This window comes from Pseudophryne corroboree, chromosome 6 (assembly GCF_028390025.1).
Source record: "Pseudophryne corroboree isolate aPseCor3 chromosome 6, aPseCor3.hap2, whole genome shotgun sequence".
NCBI lineage: Eukaryota > Metazoa > Chordata > Amphibia > Anura > Myobatrachidae > Pseudophryne > Pseudophryne corroboree.
In genome coordinates this window covers 609,746,075-609,768,724 of record NC_086449.1, presented here as the reverse complement: position 1 = coordinate 609,768,724, position 22,650 = coordinate 609,746,075, and positions in this window count along the sequence as shown.

The following is a 22,650-nucleotide window of genomic DNA, read 5'->3' as shown; positions in this document are numbered from 1 at the left end:
TATAGCACCAAAATAACTGTGCCCTCACCCCCTCTGATCACCCTGTTACTTGATACAGAAGTGTAGAGGAAGGACCAGCGTCTCTGCAGCTCTGTGAAGAGAAAATTGCGCTGGTGAGAGCTGTGAGGGCTAAGCCCCACCCCCTTAATGGCGCGCTTCAGCCCCGCTATTTTTTTAAATATACTGGCGGGGGTTCGGATTTAGTGCCTTGGCACTTAAAAACCACCTTGCCAGTCTTATATGAGGTTTTAAATGCTGCCCAGGGCGCTCCCCCCTCCCGCGCCCTGCACCCTGTAGTGCCGCTGTGTATGGGAGCATGGCGCGCAGCGCGGCCGCTGTGCGGTACCTCAAAGTCGTCACTGAAGTCTTCTGATCTTCTTCTACTCACCTGTCTTCTGACTTCTGGCTCTGCAAGGGAGATGACGGCGGGCTCTGGGAACGAGCATCTAAGCGTACCAACGAGCATCTAAGCGTACCTAGCGTTCAGACCATCAGGAGCCAAAGAAGCAGAGCCTTGAAACTCACAGAAGTAGGTCTGCCTCTCTCCCCTCAGTCCCACGAAGCAGGGAGCCTGTTAACAGCAGGTCTCCCTTCAAATAATAAACCTAACAAAAGTATTTTTCAGAGAAACTCAGGAGAGCTCCTCAGTGTGCATCCAGTCTCACTGGGCACAGATTCTAAACTGAAGTCTGGAGGAGGGGCATAGAGGGAGGAGCCAGTTCACACCCCTTCAAAGTCTTAAGGTGCCCATGTCTCCTACGGATCCCGTCTATACCCCATGGTTCTTGAAGTGTCCCCAGCATCCTCTAGGACGTATGAGAAACTAAATTTCAATAAAAATTATGTTGTAAAAATATATATATATATATATCTATGTCCCCTTTCCTCCTATTGCTCACTGAGAGGTTTGCCAATGTTAAGTTCAGGTGACAGGCTAACACCTGTTAACTGAGACACTAACCTCTCCTCACTGGAAATAGGTTGGTTAAGTGCTTATATCTGAAATCTATATATATATGGCAAATACCACTGACTCATCACAAAATCTCTGGAACCATAAGGCTGGACTGCCTTGCCAGTGGCATTTGCAGAGCAGTCTATTATTCAAATAGGGAGCCACACCCAGCGATGTTTGATAGTGTTTAGGGGTGGCAGTTTATGTGGCTTCCCAGGTTGAATAATGGAGTGATCTGCAACTGCCACTGCATGGAAGTCCAGGAACAGAGCATTGTGTCCTCCCCCTTCCGCGACTTGGTATCGCCGGCACCATGCATTCTTTATAGCCCTGGCTGGGTGGTCCGTCTTAACTCTCCTCTGTGAGGGGAGAATTATCTCACCCCATTTTGCCCCTTTGTGGGTGGAATTTTGAAAAATCCCTTCTTAGTGGGTGCCTACTCACAAAACCAAGCTACTGTCCAAATTTCAAGTTCCTAGTCCTTATGGTTCAGGTGATATTGTGATGAGTCAGTGGTATTTGCCTCATGGATAGATAGATAGATAGATAGATAGATAGATAGATAGATAGATAGATAGATAGATAGATAGATAGATAGATAGATAGAAAGTAAGTAATGTACTACTAGTGGCAAAAGAGAATAATATACAAATATATATAATAGTAATACAGCTAAGGCCTAAGGTAATAATATACACAGATATATAACAGTCCTATACAGCTAGTGACCTAATGGGTTTATACACATTTATAAATGTAATAGTCCTATATAGCTAGTAGCCTAAGGGAATAATATACACATAAATATACCAATAGGGACTATTTCCACTCGTGGGTGTCCACGACACCCATAGAGTGGGAATATAACCCGTGGTGACCGCAGGTCGCCACCGAGCCCGCAAGGGGCTTGTTGCACTCGGCCCTCCCCGCCGGGATCACAGCGTCGGTATGCTGCCGGGATCCCGGCGTCGGTAAGCTGACCAGCGGTCAGGAGACCGCCGGTCAGCAGTACTACACCCGTTTAAATTACTTTCACTTGCAGCTTCCCCATTTTTTTAAGCACAGCATCTTCTGAACACCCCTGCCTCCTACCCCAGGACCGGACTGGCCATCTGGCACTTCTGGTACATGCCGGAAGGGCAGATGGGCCGGTCCAGTCACACAGAGAGCAAAGATGCCCCCCTCCTCCCCCGCCGGGAGGTCAGATGGGCAGGTGGGCCGGACCGGTCACACAGAGAGGAAGATGCCCCCCTCCTCCCCCATCTTCATTAAAATGGGGGCGTGCCATGAGTCAACGCCCCCTGGACTCACAGCATGCCCCTAGCAAGTGTCACCATAGAAATGGGGGGGTGTACATCGTGACGGTGCGCCCCCTGCAACGTGCATGCATTCACAAATGCCTGGGCCGAAATGGTGGCCCAGTTCGTCGCTATCCTACCCTGATCCCTTCTGTTGGTAATATACAGCATTCATGAACTCATTAACATAAAAACAATAACAGACTTACTAAAAGACCACAACAATTCTCAAAGCATGAAACTGAGGTATTATAAGTCTCTAGGATTAAATAGATGCATACATATATAGTGTATTAATGTGTGAAAGGGACGCTGAAATATATGGAGAGAGCCACTCTCTGTTGGATAGAATTAGTCTCTCAAAATAATTCCATATCTCACAGTTCAAATGGGAATAAGTCCTCCAAATGATATAATTAACGTCTATGACCATATAAAAGTGTCCAAATTTAGATAGCTGTTTCCATGGAGCAAGTAGGAATAATAAAACCATGCGGTTGCTGTTACTCACTTAGACGCTGTAATCCCTTACTGCACGGGATAAGTAGTTGAAAGCCGCTTGTTATCACTCTGTGCATGGGTGAGACATCCGTCAGCGGTACGTTCAGGTAAGAACCGTTCCCTTCAGTGCGGCACAGTGTGGATGCGCCGGACCACCGGGCAGATCCCCCAGCTCAAGTGAGCATTGCCCAGCCAGGCAGAGTGTTACTATGTTCCAAGCGCAGGGGGCGGTTTAAGTGAGATAGTTTGATCGCAGCTGAACAGTTCACCGGTGACTTGTAACAGACAGCCGATAACGGTGTGTATTTCTCTCCTTGGGACACTTAATGGTCAAAAGCGACCGTAAAACACTTAAGCAGAAATCCAATATTAAGAAAATCAATAAACGGATTCCAGCAGTCAATCAGTTGAATACACAATCTAGTGTAATTAATTCAGTTATTAAAAAACATTGGCATGTTATTAAAACTGACCGTCATCTGCCATTTAATAATGTGAAACCCATGCCGTGTTATACACGTGGTCAAAACTTGAGGGACCTTTTAGTGCATGCTGACATCAGCAATTATGATGTTGATAAGCCAGTGCATTTTTTTGTCTAAGAGGAGCCTTGGCTATTTTAAGTGTGGATGTACAACATGCAGTTTTCTAATACCAGGAGATTCATTGTATTACCTGCACACCGGGAAGAAGTATTTTATTAGACACCACCTTACATGTAATTCAACTTATGTAGTTTACCAAATTATCTGTCCCTGTGGTCTTTCCTATGTAGGGAGGACCCAGGGTAGATTTTTTAGATCGTATGTCTATGCATTGTTCTTCTATCAGAGCTGCATTAACCAGTGATAAAAGATCGGAGCAACCGGTTGGACACCACTTTGCGGAATTTAAACACAATATTGGCATCTAACACTGATGCTCGCGGTCCCAGCTTTTTGATCTCTTGCACAGCAGAGGACACATCTCACAACGTCAATGCATCCACAGGCCACGACCAACGTGTTTTGTCACATGGACTTCATTTGCTGTGCGGAAGATCCGAAAGCCGGGACTGCGAGCATCAGTGTTAGACACCTATGGACTGGTGGCTTTCCGGAGGCCAATACAGAGATAGAGTGAGGCTGAAATGTACTTTTTTAGATGTATGTGAGCCTTTACTTTTTTAATAAATGTTGATGATAATTCACTCGCTTTGTGTGTGCCTCATTACTGTATAAATATATATATATATATAAAGAGAGAGAGAGAGAGAGAGAGAGAGAGAGAGATTTATATAACTTTCAATGAAGAAACGGCACTGGAGGCATTTGAATGATACAAAAAAGCCTGTATTGTGGGCTACAGCTGTTTCAGGGCATCAGCCCTTTCCTCAGGCCCCAGAACAGACAAGACATACAGCTGTTTCAGGGCATCAGCCCTTTCCTCAGGTCCCAGAACAGACAAGTCAAAACAACATGCAACATACACTTACCCTCCTAAATTCACTCCGATTCCCGGCGTCTTCTCCCGCTGAGCCACGACTTCCGGTCACGTTGCCACCCATACGGACTTGCGCCAACGTCACTGTAGCCATGGTGACGTGCTGTTTGTGTGTCACTCACTGGGAGTGTGTCCGGAAGCGGCCGGGGGATGCACATCCAGAAGGCGTGGGCAGCATAAGAAAGACCCTGCAGCAGGGAAACAAGGTCCCATATTGAACATTTAAAGAGACCCATACAAAGAAATACAATGATTCCACAAAGCTAATATTGAACACAACAATAAACAATACTATCAATACACAAAGGAGAAACCACATAACATGGGTTTCCATATAAGTGAGCAGCTTCCAAATGTCTAGACTAAACCCCAGCCGGCCCAAAACTACACTCTATCATCCCCTAAAAGACATTCCAATTGATTTTATCATTTAGGCCCCGTGGCCATAAAGTATCTAATCTCAGGATCCAATGAGTCTCCTTTTCCAGCAATATTTTAGACCTATCACCCCCTCTCAATGTTATTGGAACATGTTCAATCCCAAAGTATTTCAGGGAATTCAAAGAGTGCCCGCCCCCTTAAAATGACAGGCAACATGCTGATCCACATTTTTACCTTCCAATGTTAAGATAACGGCCGACTGATGAGCCGCCATTCATTCACTAAACTTACAGGTGGTCTGTCTAATATAGAACAGGCCACAGGGGCATACAATGGCATATACCACATAGGACGTGCTACAGGTAATAACTTGTCTAATTGTGTACCTTAAATCATGATGTGGGTATTTAAAATCTTTACATGCCACCATGTTAAACAAAAACAAAGGGAGGGTAAGATCAAAGACGATAACAAAACGAATAAGTGAATGAATATACGTCACATGTTATGGTGTCCTTTCCTGAATGATCAATCTTGGATCGCCTCGCAACGTCCAGATAATGTACATAAAAAAGGAGATAATACACATGCATGGGTGGCATTGCTTTGAGAATTAATTAATATAACTTATAAGTGTCCAGAAAAGGAAGGCCTATTGTGCCGATAACAATTTTGATAGGAGATAAGGACAGTGTCTCGCCACCACTCTGCTAGATTCGTAGACGTACCGAAACTCACATCAAAAAGGATAGGGACAAGTATATAAAGGTATCTTTTGATGTTAAATCCCACGTGATAAAAGGCAGAAGAGAGGCTACTTCAAATGACGTACCCCACTTACTTAAGAAGGGGGATTGTTCCCACGTATCAAGGTTTCTTTTAAGCCAGGACCAGGAATGACATCCAGATTACTTCAAAAAGGTTTATTTATGAAAATGTCCATAAAACAGCCATCTGATACTTTTCTATGTTATTTTCACTCTCTGGTCTATACAGAAAACATGCAGGTCAGATGTAATAGACAATGCAACTGATGTAATCCGGTTTTACACCAGTGCTGACATGCTTCGCATAGTTCCAAAGTGGTGTCCCATGAAAAGAGCAGAATGTTTGGTTTAAAATAAATGAAATAAAAAGAATGAATAAAAACTTACTGCCTGGTGTTCCTTGATACGTGGGAACAATCCCCCTTCTTAAGTAAGTGGGGTACGTCATTTGAAGTAGCCTCTCTTCTGCCTTTTATCACATGGGATTTAACATCAAAAGATACCTTTATATACTTGTCCCTATCCTTTTTGATGTGAGTTTCGGTACGTCTACGATTCTAGCAGAGTGGTGGCGAGACACTGTCCTTATCTCCTATCAAAATTGTTATCGGCACAATAGGCCTTCCTTTTCTGGACACTTATAAGTTATATTAATTAATTCTCAAAGCAATACCACCCATGCATGTGTATTATCTCCTTTTTTATGTACATTATCTGGACGGTGCGAGGCGATCCAAGATTGATCATTCAGGAAAGGACACCATAACATGTGACGTATATTCATTCACTTATTCGTTTTGTTATCGCCTTTGATCTTACCCTCCCTTTGTTTTTGTTTAATATTGATTGATCTGTTATTTGGACGGATTGAGGATTGAGATTGGGCTGATAACTTGGTGCGCCAGGAATTTACACTACGTTGTTTTACATGCCACCATGTGCCTACAAGTGGCACATTTGGGGCATCGATAACAGCCGGATGGCTTAGTTTGTGTATTACCATCAAGCAAGCTCCCCATACCCGTTATATCAGTCCTCACAATTTTATCCTTAATATTACTCCCACATCTGAATGCTGCAATCGGTCTAAGGTTCTTAAAGGATGGAAGGTCTGGATCCGAGGCCACAATCGGCCACAATGCTTTGGTAGCCCTATGTATAATCGGGCTAGCCACTGAAAAATCACTAGCCCAAGGGAGGATGTTATCAAAATTATTTTTCACTGGATATAAGAGTTGTTCCCTGGACATACCCAATACCCATTCTTTCTGGGATAGCAACAACTTAGGGTCATAACCCCTATCGGAACACCTGGACATCATATCATCCAACAACGCCGGGACCTTGTCTATCTCACTCGTGATACGAGCAACACGCATCATCTGAGAGAGAGGCAAGCCCCTTTTGAGAGGCTCAGGGTGATGGCTTGAGGCCATTAGCAACGTGTTTCTGTCTGTGGGTTTGGAGAAAATCTCAGAGGAGATTCTACCTTTGGACAGTCTAATTTTGACTTCCAAAAAAATAGCCTCATCATGATTACAACTATACATAAATTTGATGGGTGATGGTAATGCATTGATTTCCACCATCAATGATTCAAAAGTCTCCTTACCCCCCACAGCAGGAACACGTCACCGATGTATCTCACATACATCAGGATGTTTTTGGATACATCTTGATTGGAGAAAAACATCTTCTCCTGGAGAAACATAAATACATTAGCATATGATGGTGCTACTGATGAGCCCATTGCGCACCCTCGTAGCTGTAAATAGAAAGAACCATCAAACAGGAAATAGTTCTTATGCAGGGTCAAATCTAATAAAGTAAAAAAAAACTCATGATCAAAAGTCCGTGGTGACAAATTTTCTTCCCGGAATGCTTTCATAGCAATTAACCCCTCCTGGTGGGGAATGGATGTATATAAGCTACAAACATCTAGACAACACATTAATACATCAGATGGAAGTTCCTGAAACTCCTGAAGTTCAAGGATAAATGAATTTGTATCTTTCAAAAAAGTACTCTGTAGTGGGAGGAGTGACTAGAGTACACTATCCAATAGTGGCGAAACTGGCTGATCAAGAGAATCTCTTGACGAAATTATCGGCCTCCCTGGTGGTCTAGTCTCATTTGTGTAACTTTGGAATGGTGTACAATATGGGATTTTTTGGATGAACAACACATAATGCTTTGTACACTTTCTCTGGAATTAGGCCTCTATCCTTGGCCTTCTGAAGCACATAAAACAGTTCCTGTTGATATTCCTGAACTGGGTTGTTATTTAATTTTAAGTAGACTCCCTCCTCAGAAAGTTGATCCAAAGCCTCACTACGGTAAAAGTCCAAATCCATAATCACAATGGCTCCGCCTTTGTCAGCAGGCCGTATTACGATATTATCATATGATTGTAATTGTTTGAGAGCTATACGTTCTTTACCAGATAGATTAAATTTGATTTTTACTGGAGTCACCAAAAATTTATTAACAAACTCATCCAATAGTCTGCTGAACGTTTTGATTGATGAGTTAGTTGAAATAGGATCGAAATTGGACCTAGACGTCTTCATCAGGAATGCGTCAAAGACTGTAGATTGGACAGAGTCCTTCTGTACACTTTGTTAAAAAAAAATTCTTTCAAGCGTAATTTACGTGACATTTTGTGTAGATCCCTAGAGCAATTGGACGGGTCATGTGTGTTCAGCAGCACAAGGCTGAGGCCCTTGTTCAATACATGAATCTCATCCTCAGATAAACATCTCTTTGATAAATTAAATATTAAGTGTTTTTCTTCTGGGCTGCCTTTCATACGCCTTTTGTTCTGGCCACCCCGATGGGTAGGAGTGAATCGACCAGGCCTACAGCTCCGCCCATCCCCCTGCCTAAAGGGATAGTACTTGGAGTAGTGGAATCATCCGTCTCCGAGCAGGCAAAGTCACTATCACTACTGGACTTAGCCCTTCTTTTATCAACTTTTGATTTCTGCCACAGCCTTTGTCTTGAATAGGGCTTTGCTTGATATATATTAGGTTATTTCATATTTCCAAAGATGTGATTTTCATATGACTTTGCTTACGCGCCGAGTCTCAGTGATGTTAAAGATATATATGCCAAATTTCAAGAAGATTGGATAATTCTTAGGGGTTGCACACATTGATCACTTTTATCTCAAACTAGTGACATTTCTAATATTGAAGTGCTTTGTACTAATGGGCTTCTCATGTATTTCTTTCATCTTCTGCAGGTGATTGAACTTTAAAATGGGAACCAAAAGAGAAATTTGGCTGCTAGAAAAGTTGCCTAGTGGTGAATTTTTAGGAGCTCGGCTCCCTTCAAAGGAACAAGTACTTTTAGTTTTTATTTACCATCACAAGGAAATGAAGAAACACTTTCGAATGCTGCTAAATCTACCAGTACTAAACTACAGGAAGTGTGGAGGAAAGCAAATATCCCTGTTAAGACAGAGGAGAATATCTGTGCTGGTATACAGAAGCTGGACAAAGAATACCAAAATCTGGGTAAAGAGAAATCGAGAAACATGGATAAAGCAAATGTGAAACGGCAGATTTGGAAAGGTGATCTCGTCAAGTTATTTAACATTTCCCGGCAAAATGTGATGGACATGACTAGCGTATCACAAGAAGATAAAGAATTTCTTAGGTCACAAAGAGAAGATCGTATGAGTCGTCAATGAGTGGAGTAGACAAGGTTTTCGCCTCGAAAATAAGAACTAAGTGTACAAAAGAAGACAAAAATGATTCATATAAGAATAAACATTACAAAGCTATCGCTGAAATAAATAAGACACTGGAAGACTCATCTCCATCATCAGCACCTAGTGACGAAGAGTCCGAGTTTTTGCCTCTAGCAATGTTCGGTCTATGTGTTACTGCAAGCGACCTGGTTTCCATGGTGATGGGTTTCTGTCTTTCAGTGCGCTGACGGCACTTTCACATCATTTCCGTCTTCTTTACCGGAAGTTCGGGTCCGGACTGTTTTACAACACACACGTGGGGGTTCTATAAAGGTAGGATTGTTTTTAACTTATATCAATAAAGCCTGACGACAGTGGGGTGCCACTGAAACATTGCTCTGCTATAATTCATCGTTGTGGTCGTGATTATTGAAGTCTGCCGTGAGTGCCACGTTTCTCTCCTCTATAATTGCTTTATGTTGCGGAGGCACCGGCTCTTGTTACAGTTAAGCTTTTTGGAGTGCCTTGTCTATCTATTTGTATATATATATATATATATATCTATATATATATATATATAACCAATTTTATGCTCCGGCACTGGGCACTGCCCCGGCAATGGGACTGGCTTGCTCAGGTGCCCTCCTCCAGGTACAAGAATCATATGAATACCAACATGGAAAGATGAGGCGGCACTCAGAGTCTTGAAAGAGCTAAAACTTGTAATAGTGCATAGCAACGTTTCGGGGTCTCCCCCTTCGTCAGGATTAGTGCTTTACAATAAACAATGTGCTTAATGTGCTTAAATAGCATCCAGCGTCCAGCCCGTCATCTCTGGCGTCTCAGCAGAAGTGAAGCGCCGGCGCCTGGAGGTGCGTCAATGGCCACGCTGCCTGGCAACAGAGGAGCATGTAAACAAGCTTAGTAATACAGTGCCGTGGACCTTACTGGTTAAATCAGTTAATGTGACTGTTGAATGTTACAAAGTAACTCAGTAACATAAAAACAATATCAAACTTAAAGTGCTCTCATTACTTGATACCAGGTCAATAATCAAATTGTGCACACATAAAAACAGCTTTTTTAACATAATGTAGAAAATGTGAAAAAATTAAAAATAAAAATACATAGATGAACCAACCTAATGGCTACACCACGACCTATTATTAACTCACTCTATATTCATCCTTTAACTGGACTGACACCCTCTATGAATCCACATAGACTCTAATTGTAAGAGGCAAAAAACTCTTACAATTAGAGTCTATGTGGATTCATAGACTAAACACCCTTAGACCTGCTGGTCTAAATGACAATCTAGGTCTCATCAATTTTATTTAATGGAGGTTGAGATTCCCCAAAATGGCCTAGTAACGTGATATCCATTCCACAATCTCTGAAGATCTTCAATTGAGAGGGTTTGGGCATTCCATGGGCATTGTGAGGGTGTCAGTCCAGTTAAAGGATATCAAGTTAAGGTAGGACAGTAATATAGAAAATAAAAAATAAAAAAAATTAGAAAAAACAGGAAAGTCGGTATAATTATACTAAGTTTGTTTACATGCTCCTCTGTTGCCAGGCAGCGTGGCCATGGATGCGCCTCCAGGCACCGGACGCGTCACTTCCGCTGAGACGCCTGAGATGACGGGCTGGACGCTGGGACGGCGCGGCCAGCGGCACACGCTGGAGGGGATGTTCCTATGGGGGGTAAGTTCTATATTATATCAATAAAGCCTGACGACAGTGGGGTGCCACTGAAACGTTGCTCTGCTATAATTCATCGTTGTGGTCGTGATTATTGAAGTCTGCCGTGAGTGCCACGTTTCTCTCCTCTATATATATATATATATATATATATATATATATATATATATATATATATATATATATATATATATATATATATATATATATATATATATACACACACACACACACACACACACACACACACACACACAGAGCAGGATAATTCAAAAACAAACAAGTAATCACTGGAGATTGATTTCTAGTGATAAGGAGTTATCAGCCATTAATTAAAAATCTATCATGCATTGTTAGAATAAATCATTGACAACTAGGAAAGGATGGTTCCAGTGTTTAAACTGTGCCACATGTCGTTATATGACAACAGGGAAGGTTTTTTCTTATCCACAAACTGGGTTTCAATTTAAGATTGATTATTATCTGACTTGTATGACTAAATTTGCAATCTACTTAATTACATGCCCGTGCAGTAAATGCTATGTGGGAAAGACAGTTCGGGCTTTTCATGAAAGAATTAATTTACATAGGAGTGCCATACATTTGGCACTTGAAAAGGGCAGGAGTGACCAACAGGTGGCGAAACATTTCATTAAAGCCAAACACAATCTATCAGCATTAAGATACAAAATATTCAACCATATCCCAGAATCTATTTGGGGGAGAGATCGGGCCCGAAATTATTACAAAGAGAATCCTTTTGGATTCATAAGTTGAATACAATGTCCCTGAAGGGGTTAAATGAGCAGTTCAGCTTTGCCTGCTTTTTGTAAGTGTTTATGTAACATGTGTATCCTTCCTAACTTGAATAGTGATGTGAATTGAAACTTTGTATCCAGATTATTTGTTACATTGTACGGGTATTTTATTATTCGCTCTGTGGAGTGAAATTAAGATGGCTGTAGTTTGTAATTTGCAATGCACAAACGCACATGTTTAGTTACCTCTATTGATAGCTAATGATTTGACAGGTAATGAATACATATATATATATATATATATATATATATATATATATATATATAATATGTTTAACTTTGGGTATAAATTAAAAGCACTTTATAACATACAAGAATGTATAGGAATAGTCAGTACATTTTTGGATACCTAACAAGTGAGGTATATATATATATATATATATATATATATATATATATATATGTTGTTGCATTGCAGATTACAGTTGTTTAATTAATATGTGATGTAATGATGAAAACATGTTTTAGCATTAAGATATGATATACAGTATGTATTGTAGTTTGCTCCTATTGAATCTACACACCTGCTCATGTTGTGGTGCTGGATTGTCTCACATATGTTTGATTCTCCACACCTTTCTAAGGGCAGGTAGGGGGCGTTCACCTTTGGTGGGAGAGGGGTTTTAAGGATTGTTGGTGTCATTTGATTACTTTGTATCCTGATGAAAGGGTCGAAATAAATGATCCTGAAACGTTGAAATAATCCAGAGTGATGGTGTTTTAAATTCTTGAAGAAGTCATTGCTGAGCGCCGCTACTGCAAACTATATACGATTTATCCCTTATGGGATTAGACGGCACCTGGACACAATTATCAATTTAACAGAGGAGTGCCGGTTCTTTGAACTGTAGGGTTAAAGTGAGCCAGAACGGGGCGGAACTGCGTTCTGTCAGTCCACTTGGAGACATTGATATCTGCCAGCTTGCACTACTAAAGAGCTACATTGGGCTTACGGGATGGTATCAGGATCCTGGCACTTGGGATTATACTGACAGTGGCATTTCGACACTCAGGCTCCCAACACCTAGTAGTTAAGTACTCTAACACTGAATCCCCAAACACACTAACCCCCCTTTTCCACAGCCTAAACCTAACCCTCCCCCACAGCCTTACCCTAACCCTCCCTGGTGGTGCCTAACCCGAAATCCCCCCTCCCTGCAGCTTCTACCCTCCCCCCCCCACACAGCCTAAACTTAATCTCTCCCATGTCTTACCTCTACTCAGCCCCTGCAAATCCTTCAGGATCCCAGCGTTCGGGTTCCCGGCGCTGGGATAGTGATCGATATTGGTAATCTGGTGCCAGCATTCCGAGTAGTGTGGAAATCCCGGTGCTGGTATTCCGAGTAGTGTTGGGATTCCGTCATAGGTATTTTGACTGCCGAGATCCAGACCATCAGGATCCTGACCAGATCCCAGGCTTGCATACAACTTGATTTTTCTAAAAGGCAGTTTGCACTAATTAAGAGCCACACCGTGCTCAAATACAGCTTGAATTTCTTAACGGACACCCACTATTGGAAGGCACCTTATTGTAATTACAAACTGTCTATACAAGTAATGTATAAACTATGTTATAGACAAGTAATGTATAAACTATAATGTTAACTATGTTATTTTGTATAGCATGACAAAATAACCATAATTGATAAAATTTATAATTAAGGATATTTCATCATTCAATTCCATTCTTGTTCAGCAATCTGTCACATAGCTATGCTGCCCCCTTATTCTTTTACCCCGTTTTTCTTTTCTCCATAAAAATGTCAATTTCAGAAATGGATATATAGTCATCTTTACACTTTCTAATAATAGTTATTTGCCATGTTGCAGGATTATTCTGGTTTGTTATGCAGCCAATATGTACTATATTTATGGTGAAAGGACATCTCGTGGAAATTTTGATCAAGCTCCACATTACTGTACCTTAATGTTATTTGACAATCTGTTTGCTCACGGCGGTTAAGGATTTGAGTTTATATTCTGTCATATTTGGAAGAACATTGAGATTGCCTACGTGTTTATAATACACGTTTTCAGGTCATTTGTCTTATTGCACGTATTTGTAGACATGTACAGTACAGGCTTAAACTACAGTACCTGCTTGTGTCTGGCAATTTTCCCAATCTTATTAAATCTATCCATAACTTTTTCCTTCTCAACTATGAGCTCAAACATTTAAAAGTATTTTTAGCCCTTTTAACAGCTTTTTTGACTACTCTGTATTGGTTGTATGTGATACAGCTGTGTTTGCCTTATTTCAACATGTTTATCATTGTCTATGGCAATTTTTAAAGGCAAACACCGTGCAATATTTTTTTTACACCCTATCCTTGACCTTCCTACACCCACATAGAAAAATGATGGCTTGCGTCCAACCAAAACTCCAGCCCAGAAATTCTATATTTCCACTTGAACATGTCCTGTCTGAGAGCCTGAAGAATAATGGAAGCTACAGTACGATGCCACATCTGAACCATGGAAGTTTTATTACTTCAGGTAAGGTTAATATTAATTATTGTCAGGAATATGAAGTACATGTATGTGCGTCCTGATATTATGTCAGAAAAGATGCATTCAGCTGCAAAAAGGTATCATTTGTAACTGGCCTATGTCAGGCGTAAGAAGTATGTATACTGACGCCCTACAATAGAGCAGTGACAGCATAGAGATGTGGCTTGACCATGTTAAAGTTACATTACCCTATTTGTAAACTACAGTATCTAACAATGTAATGCAGTGTTATTGACAATAGAGAAAATATGGTCTTAATTCTAAATATAGAATGTAATTAAATACAGACACAAATACAACATAAAATAAAAAATAAACTAAGTAAAATTAAACAACGTAATGTTGTGGCTAGGTGTAGTCTGGCCCAAAAATTCACATCTAGGGAGGCCAATCCCAGGATTGGGATTGGCTAGATCCTGGGATTCTGTTCCAAAAATATTGGGATCTGAATTCCAGGATTGGCTCTTCCAATCACAGGATTCACCGGATTACACTGCGCATGCCCAGTTCCCAGCCTCTCTTCCCCCGGCAGCCTCTCTCCACAGGCAGGGCTGAGTACTTGGCTCAGACGCTGCCTTCTGAAGCCGGTCAGCATCACCTCTTTCCCCTGGACCTTGGGAACCTACTCATTAGTAAGTATATTATTTAAAAAAATATATATTTTGAACTGGAAACCCCACTGACCCCTCCCCCACATACATAAATTAAATGGGGACAGTTCAATCCCAGGATCCCTGGAATCCTGGGATTGACATTTTTTTCAATCCCGATACCCAGGATTGAAACAGCAGCCCGGTATTGGCCTCAGTATTCACAGCTGAACCAGAGGATTGCACACTATACAATTATAGTAAGAAGGAATGAGCAAAGAAACAGTCTATGGGCCTAATTCAGACCTGATCACAGCAGCAAAATTGTTCTCTAATGGGCAAAACCATGGGAGTCATTCCGAGTTGATTGCTCGCTAGCTACTTTTTGTAGCGCTGCAATAAGATAGTCGCCGCCTATAGGGGAGTATATTTTTGCTTTGCAAGTGTGCGAACACCTGTGCAGCTGAGCTCTGCAAAAACATTTTGTGCAGTTTCTGAGTAAGTCTGAACTTACTCAGCCCTTGCGATCACTTCAGTCTGTCTGGACCCGAAATTGATGTCAGACACCCACCCTGCAAACGCTTGGACAAGCCTGCGTTTTCCCAAACATTCCCAAAAAACGGTCAGTTGACACCCATAACTGCCTTCTTCCTGTCAGTCTCCTTGCGATCGGCTGTGCGAATGGATTCTTCGTTAAATCCATTGCTCAGCAACGATCTGCTTTGTACCCGTACCACGTGCCTGTGCATTGCGGTGCATAAGCATGGGCAGTAGTGACCTGATCGCTGTGCTGTGATAAACGGCAGCATGCAAACAGGTCGGAATGACCCCCCATGTGCACTTCAGGGGGGGGGGGGGGGGGGCAGATATAACATGTGCAGAGATAGTTAGATTTGGGCGTGTTATATTGTCTCTGTGCAGGGTAAATACTGGCTCCTTTATTTTTACACTGCAATTTAGATTCAGTTTCAACACACCCCACCCAAATCTAACTCTCTCTGCACATGTTATATTTGCTCTCTCCCCCCCCCTCCCCCCCGCAGTGGACTTGGTTTTACCCATTGGAGAACGATTTTGCTGCTGTGATCAGGTCTGAATTAGGCCCCATGTCTCTTCAACAATTAGTTCTGCAACAGTGTGTAGATTCTCACAACACTTAAGAGTTGTTACATGAACGATATATATGATTGTCAGAGCAACTGCACAGAGATGTATGCAATCCCACACATACACTACTAAATCCTTTTGGAGAAAGAGCACAATATAAATTCAATTACTATTAGTTTCTCTGCTTAACTTGGTGATTTCATCAGAAGGATAGTAAAATAAATTCAGTCTGAATAATTAAGCTTAAAGTGACATTATTTTGAGTTATCCATCAACAAACAGCTGAGCAGCTTGGAAATTATATAAGAACACACAGTGAAGGCAATTACAGGAAACAAAGCATCAAATCATCATTAACCACTTGCCTGACTTGGTAGCATGAGTTGCGATTGTGCCAAGCCGAGCTTCCATGACACAGTCGCATCTGATGCAACCGTGTCAGATATGCCTATTGGCAGCTGCTGGAAGGCGTCTTTCAAAAGCCACTGGGCTCAGTAGGCAATGCCAGACCCTCTGCTTGCTCCAAACCCTGACAGTCCCCTCATCACAGTGAAGGGCTATGCTCATATGATCACCCAACTGCAGCTGCAAGAAGACAAACTTCCTGCAGCCTGACAGCACAGGGCTTTGGCCAGCAGCAGCTGCCCACACTTTCCCAGGCAACATGGACTCATCGATGATCCTGACAACTGCAGCTCCCTCCCCCCCGCCCCCCAGTTAAAAAACAAACCCATACTTAACTGAATAATGAATTAACTAGCTATAACCTTTGTTTAGTATGATTTGGTTTCATCACCAAATCTGCATATTTAAAAAAAAAAAAAGTTTTTGTTTACATCATTTGATAACAAAAAAGACAATTTTGTGGACTGTTTAAAAAAAAAATATTAGCTAGTTATTAACTATATGCGGGATGGGGCATATGCAGGGAGATTAACATTTGTAACAAGAGTGTTCAAACTCAATTCTTAATTGCATTGTAAAAGTAAAGCTGTGCAGTATTTGTGGGTTACATGCAAAAGCAGCCAGTATTTATTCTGCATGCACAGGAAAAAAAAATGCATGTATTTGCTTCCCTTTCATTGCAGCGTGTTTGTCCAGGTGTAATGCTTTTTTTTTATTTGCTCCCAACTCAGAATCAGTCCATTATGAACAAATTTAATTCAATGGGTGACATTACATTGAGACAGTCTGCGGAATGTAATGGAGTCCCAGATCGCTGGAGGTGTGTGATGCCAGCCGATCTCAGACATTTCTTTAAAGGAGCAAGGTGATTGTCCCTTTAAAGAAACATCTGAGATCGGCTGGCATCACACACCTCTGGTGATCTCAGTCTGCATTACATCCCGCCAAATATGTCCAAAGTGCTTCTTTCTGCAATACCAAAAAATTCTGTCCCCTTCTCTGTGAAGACATGTAAAATGTGTCTGGCTCCTATAACAGGTCTTGCAACCCGTGGTATTTTACCAGTCAAAAACATACAGGCTCTCTTGATCGAGGACCTATGAAGGGCAGTGTGTAATTTGAGCATTCTTTACATTTAGCAACACAGTGCTTAGAACATATGAAAAATGCCACATAATAACTCTCACATGTCATACATTGTTGTACAGTAAGAACCACAGAAGCCCAAATAGGGCTGAAGGCGAGTAAACCCTGAGGCTGGTTGCTAAAATTAGCAACAAGTAATGCCTTTTGAGGTAGAATTAAATTTCTCCAGCATATATCTGGGATAACAGAGATCCAACGCGATAGTGAGGGATGGTAACTGCAATATTCAATATAAAATACTTTTACTCACACAAAAGGCCATTAACCAACATACATATCTTCACTCATCTCAAAATATCTTCCTACCCAATCTCTCCGCTCTGCACAAGATCTGCTTCTATCACCCAACTGCATTACTCGCTCCCACTCAAAATTACAGGACTTTTTCCAGGCTGCACCCACTCTGTGGAATGCCCTCCCCTGCAAAATAAGACTCACCTCTAGTCTACAAACCTTCAAGCGTTCCCTGAAAACTCATCTCTTCAGACAAGCTTAGCAAATTCTGGACCCACCCACATAACCTCAATGTCTCCGTATCTAATGACATCCCCTATGTACGGACCACACATAACCTCACATATTTTGTCTTTCTTCAGTTTCACATCCTCCTGACCCCTGGCCAACTTTGCTGGGTGATCATATCATACAGCCCATTAAGGACCTTTGCAATCTGGTGGACCATTATGCAATAGGTAGCACCTATCCTTGTGTATCAATGCCTATTTCCCAATAGATTGTAAGCTTGCTAGCAGGGCCTTCCTATACCGTTTGTCATTACCCAGTTTTGTTCTATTACTGTTGTTCCAATTGTAAATAAACTTATTAAAGTTCTATGAGGGAGGTGCTGCAGAATTGTGGCATCTTTTTACTTTGGATGAGTATCATTGCTGTTCTGCATGACTGCTTTTAGATTTGTTATTGCTGTTTAGACTCTGTGTATCTAACTCTGCTTAACTGAAGCACAGGCCAGATATCTGGCTGAGCAAAACTGAACTTCTACATAATTTCAGGCTAAACCCCTTCTAAGACTGTTGTGGTTGTCCTTTTAATTATAGTCATTGCCAGTTGATTAGCTGATTAGTTGCTTAGTTGATTTTATTAGCCAGTAAAGTAAGGGGATGGGGGATGTTTCTGTTTATTTATAGGCTATTAACGGCTGGCAGTTCTCTATTTTTTGCACTGGAAGTTTCCCAAGACAGAGAAGTGCAGCCTTTGGGCTTTTACTTGTGTTTTAGCATTACCTGTCAAATAATTTGCTCTAATATTTCCTTCAGAGCTGTTTCTTATGCTTTCATTTCTCTTTCTATTTTATTACATTGCTATTTCCCCCTTTATTTTTTCCTCATTTTCCTTTCCATATATTTCTTTCCTCCTTTTTTTCTTTTGCCTCCTTCTGTTAGTATTTATTGATAATGTCCCCCAACCATTTTATATCTGGTGTATGGGTGGCTGGTGGCTGCAGCTTTGGGTGGCACTTGTCCTCATTAGGAATCCAGGTCCTGAGTGCATCATGGTCAGTTTAAGCCACTTCGCAGTAGTACTCATATACCGTGAAGGGTTGCTGCAGCCAGAGAAGTCATGAGAGACGTTCCTGCCTCCTCCATAATGGCAATGACAAGAACTGAGTTTACAATGCTGCCACCACTGATGCTTGCTCAAGTGGTCCCAGGGATGCCAGTAGGGGAGTGCCTCAGATGGCCAGCTGGTCAGGCAAGAAACACCGCTATCCATTTGCTGCTGTCCTCGGCCACACATAATATGCAGAGATCAATGTTGCCAGTCCTGAATGCCTCCAGATTAATGTGAGGAATGTTAATCGTACACCCAGAGGGTTCTGGATCATTTAATAGCCCCCAGCTGCCAAGCTCCTCCAGTTTTTAAGGATCCAGTGCTTATAATACAGGGGCTCCTGCAGCTATTTATAAGCGCTTGCAGGCAGAGGCGCCACTAGGGTTGGTGTCACCAGGTGGGGTAACTCATGGTGTCACCCCCCCCCCCCATGAACTCCCTCCCATATCACATCACACGAATCCATAGTAATGTTTTCCTAAAAATAATTGCTTCTGATGATTATTTGAAAAAATACTAGGGTGATTCTCCAGAAAGTGAACATAAAGGGGATACGGTTGTTAGGTCGACACAGCTTAAGTCGACCACTGAAGGTCGACATGCTTTAGATCGACAGGAGTAAAAGGTCAACATGGTAATTAGGTCGACATGTACTAGGTCGACAGGTCAAAAGGTCAACATGGGTTTTGAAACTTTTTTTGGTGTCGTTTTCTTTGTTAAGTGACGGGGAACCCCAATTAGTGCACCGTGTCCCCTCGCATGGCTCGCTTCGCTCACCATGCTTCGGACAAGGTGCCTCGCTCCGCTACCGCTGCGTTTGGCACAAGTTACTGTTTCCAGTTGTAGTCCACGTGGATCGTCAAGTATGAAAAAGTCCAAAAATTTAACATTTTTTAAAAAAAACTCATGTCGACCTTTTGACCTGTCCACCTAGTACATGTCGACCTAATGACCATGTCAACCTATTGACCATGTCAACCTATTGACCATGTCGATCTAATGCATGTCGAGCTTTGCTCTACTTTGGAGGCAATGGAGAGCTTGCATGACACGGGTTTTGGGCAAAATAATTTGGATGTGTTGGTTTTAGACATAAAGTTCAGACTAGAAGTCTCCCAGGCAGTTTCAGTGTCTAAGCCAACTGCAGAATCCTTTAGAAAGACTTTTCCTTCCTCTTTTGTGTCAGCTGTGGGCCAGGGCTATTGATACGCTTTCAATGGATCAGTCTGTCGCATGCCTCATTTTGGCTTTTGGCACCTTTACCTCTAATGTAGGGGTCCGCACCCCATCAAGAAATACATTCAGCCTGGGTACCCAGCTAAAGATGGTTACCCAACTGGAAGGGGAGGAGTGACAGGCAGGGCTAAGTATGGTCTAGTCACCAAATCACCTTGAGCCATTGCTGCAATGACTTTCTAAATACCCAAATACTGTAGAACCACAGTGAAAAATTTGAAGCTGGATTTTATGGAAGGATTCCACCTTCCTGTTACAGGTGCTGTGCCCTCTAACTCGTAATTTAACTTAAAGTTTGCTGTTCAATTGTGGGCAAGACAAAGGAAGAGATTTTGAAAGAGGTGAATTCAGGGCACATGGCTGGCCCTTTTATTTAATGATCTTTGGTGAATTTGATGCTGTGCCTTATAGGAGTGGTTTATAAGAAAGTCCCAGGTAAATATTGGCTGGTCCAACATCTGGCTGATCCATCAATTCCTGTTATGTTACTTATCAATCATTTAATTCTACTTTGGATTTAGGTCATTTCTATGGTATGAATGCTCTCTTGGCTAAGATACTGCCTTTTACGTTTACATCTGTGTTATTGTTTGCGTGGGGAATACTTAATTGACAAATTCTTTTCAATTAGTTGTTTTATGTCATGAGACTTATTTGTGTATTTTAGCACTTGTTTTCAGTAGTTTATTGTGATGCGTACAGGTCAATTCTAGGTGGTACCACATTGACAATTTTCTCTTTTTTTTTAAATGGGCCCTTTTTCAGAGCTGGAGGTTGAGTGAGAACAGTACTGTGTGATCCCGTGAACAGATGTAAGAGTACACATCGACTAATGCTCTCTATTATCCAGATTTTTTTAGCATAGGCCATTCATTCCCATTGATGAAAAAGTGGATGGTTTGTGTGGCGTATTTTTCACATTCAAATTACTTTGTTTTAAAGGCTTTTTGTTAGGGATTTGTTTTTCCAACACAATAGATATCAAGTACAGTAGTTCAGTTGACTGGTAATATGACATACAGTAGAAAAGATCCTGTAAGTTTTTTGTTTCGCCTCTACTCTCGTTACTAACAGATTTGTTGTTCTTGTGTTCTCTATGTAGTTGATTGTGGTGGTGTCATTGTGAAGTTTGCTTGTTTTCACTGGTTTCTTTTGAATGTTGATATTATTAATGTCTTCTCTGGTTTTTATTTGTCCAGGAAATTGAGATTTAGATCTGTTTGGCTAATTAGGCATTCATTTGTCTAATGGGCATCAAAGTCAGAGATGGCTTTTAGTTTGATTAAGATTCCTTTAGCTGCGGATGCGTGTTGACTTTACTTTTGAGGTTTGCTGTGGGTGCATTTGAAGAGATGATTGCTTCAGGTGGTGAGAAATGTTGTGCCTCCAAGATTCCTAATAATCCACCTGGGAGGAAATGATTTAGGCCTGTGTACCTATTTGGGTTTCTGGTATGCTATCATGCATGATTTGAACTTGGGGCCTAATTCAAACCTGAGCGCAACAGCAAACTTTTTCTGTAATGGGCAAAACTATGTGCACTGCCGGGGGGGGGGGGGGGGCAGATATATCTTGTGCAGAGGGAGTTAAGGCCCATACACACTGTGAGATTCGGGCTATGCCCAATTCTCACTATGCGACAGGGGCTAGGTCGGCATCGCAAGCACATAATGAGTGTGCTTGCGATACTGACTATGTGCGATTTTGGCTAAGTGTCAATTTTGACTATCTCTTCTATAGAGATAGTCGAAATTGACTTGCCTGCACAGTCTATCTAGTCTTGCGATGCCGACCGCGCGGGGCCGCGCATCGGCACCGAATCGGGATTGCAAGGTGACTTTCACCTTGCGATTTGCACTAACTTTTCTTACGATTTTGACTATATAATCAAAATCGTAAGAAAATATCTCACCGTGTGTACACACCATTAGATTTGGGTGGGGTGTGTTCAAACTGAAATTTAAAATGCAGTGTAAAAATAAAGGAGCCAGTATTAGAGCCAGTATTAGAGAAAAAGCAAAATCTTTTTCTCTAATGGGCAAAACTATGTGCACTGCAGGTGGGGCAGATATAACATGTGCAGAGAGAGTTAGATTTGGGTGGGTTATTTTGTTTCTGTGCAGGGTAAATACTCTCACAATCTCACGGGCCCCCTAATATAGCACACACTTGATAACCTAATTACTTAATTACCGTAAGTACTCAAAAACATATATATCAAGCAATTACTAATATCACATCAGCGCAAGACTTACAACATACAAATCAACTTTCGTGCCATCTGGGCATATGATATAGGACAAACACCATAAGGGAACCGCCGCAATCGCATAAGTTTGAACACACACCCGTCAATACGGAAAGGCGTCCTTACAGGAAGCGCGTCATTTGCGCTCCACCAACTAGTGGACCTGCGTTCCACCATTGTCTTTGACTGGAAGTGTGTCATATGCGGTTCACCGGTAACCAAGCTTGCGTTCCACCCT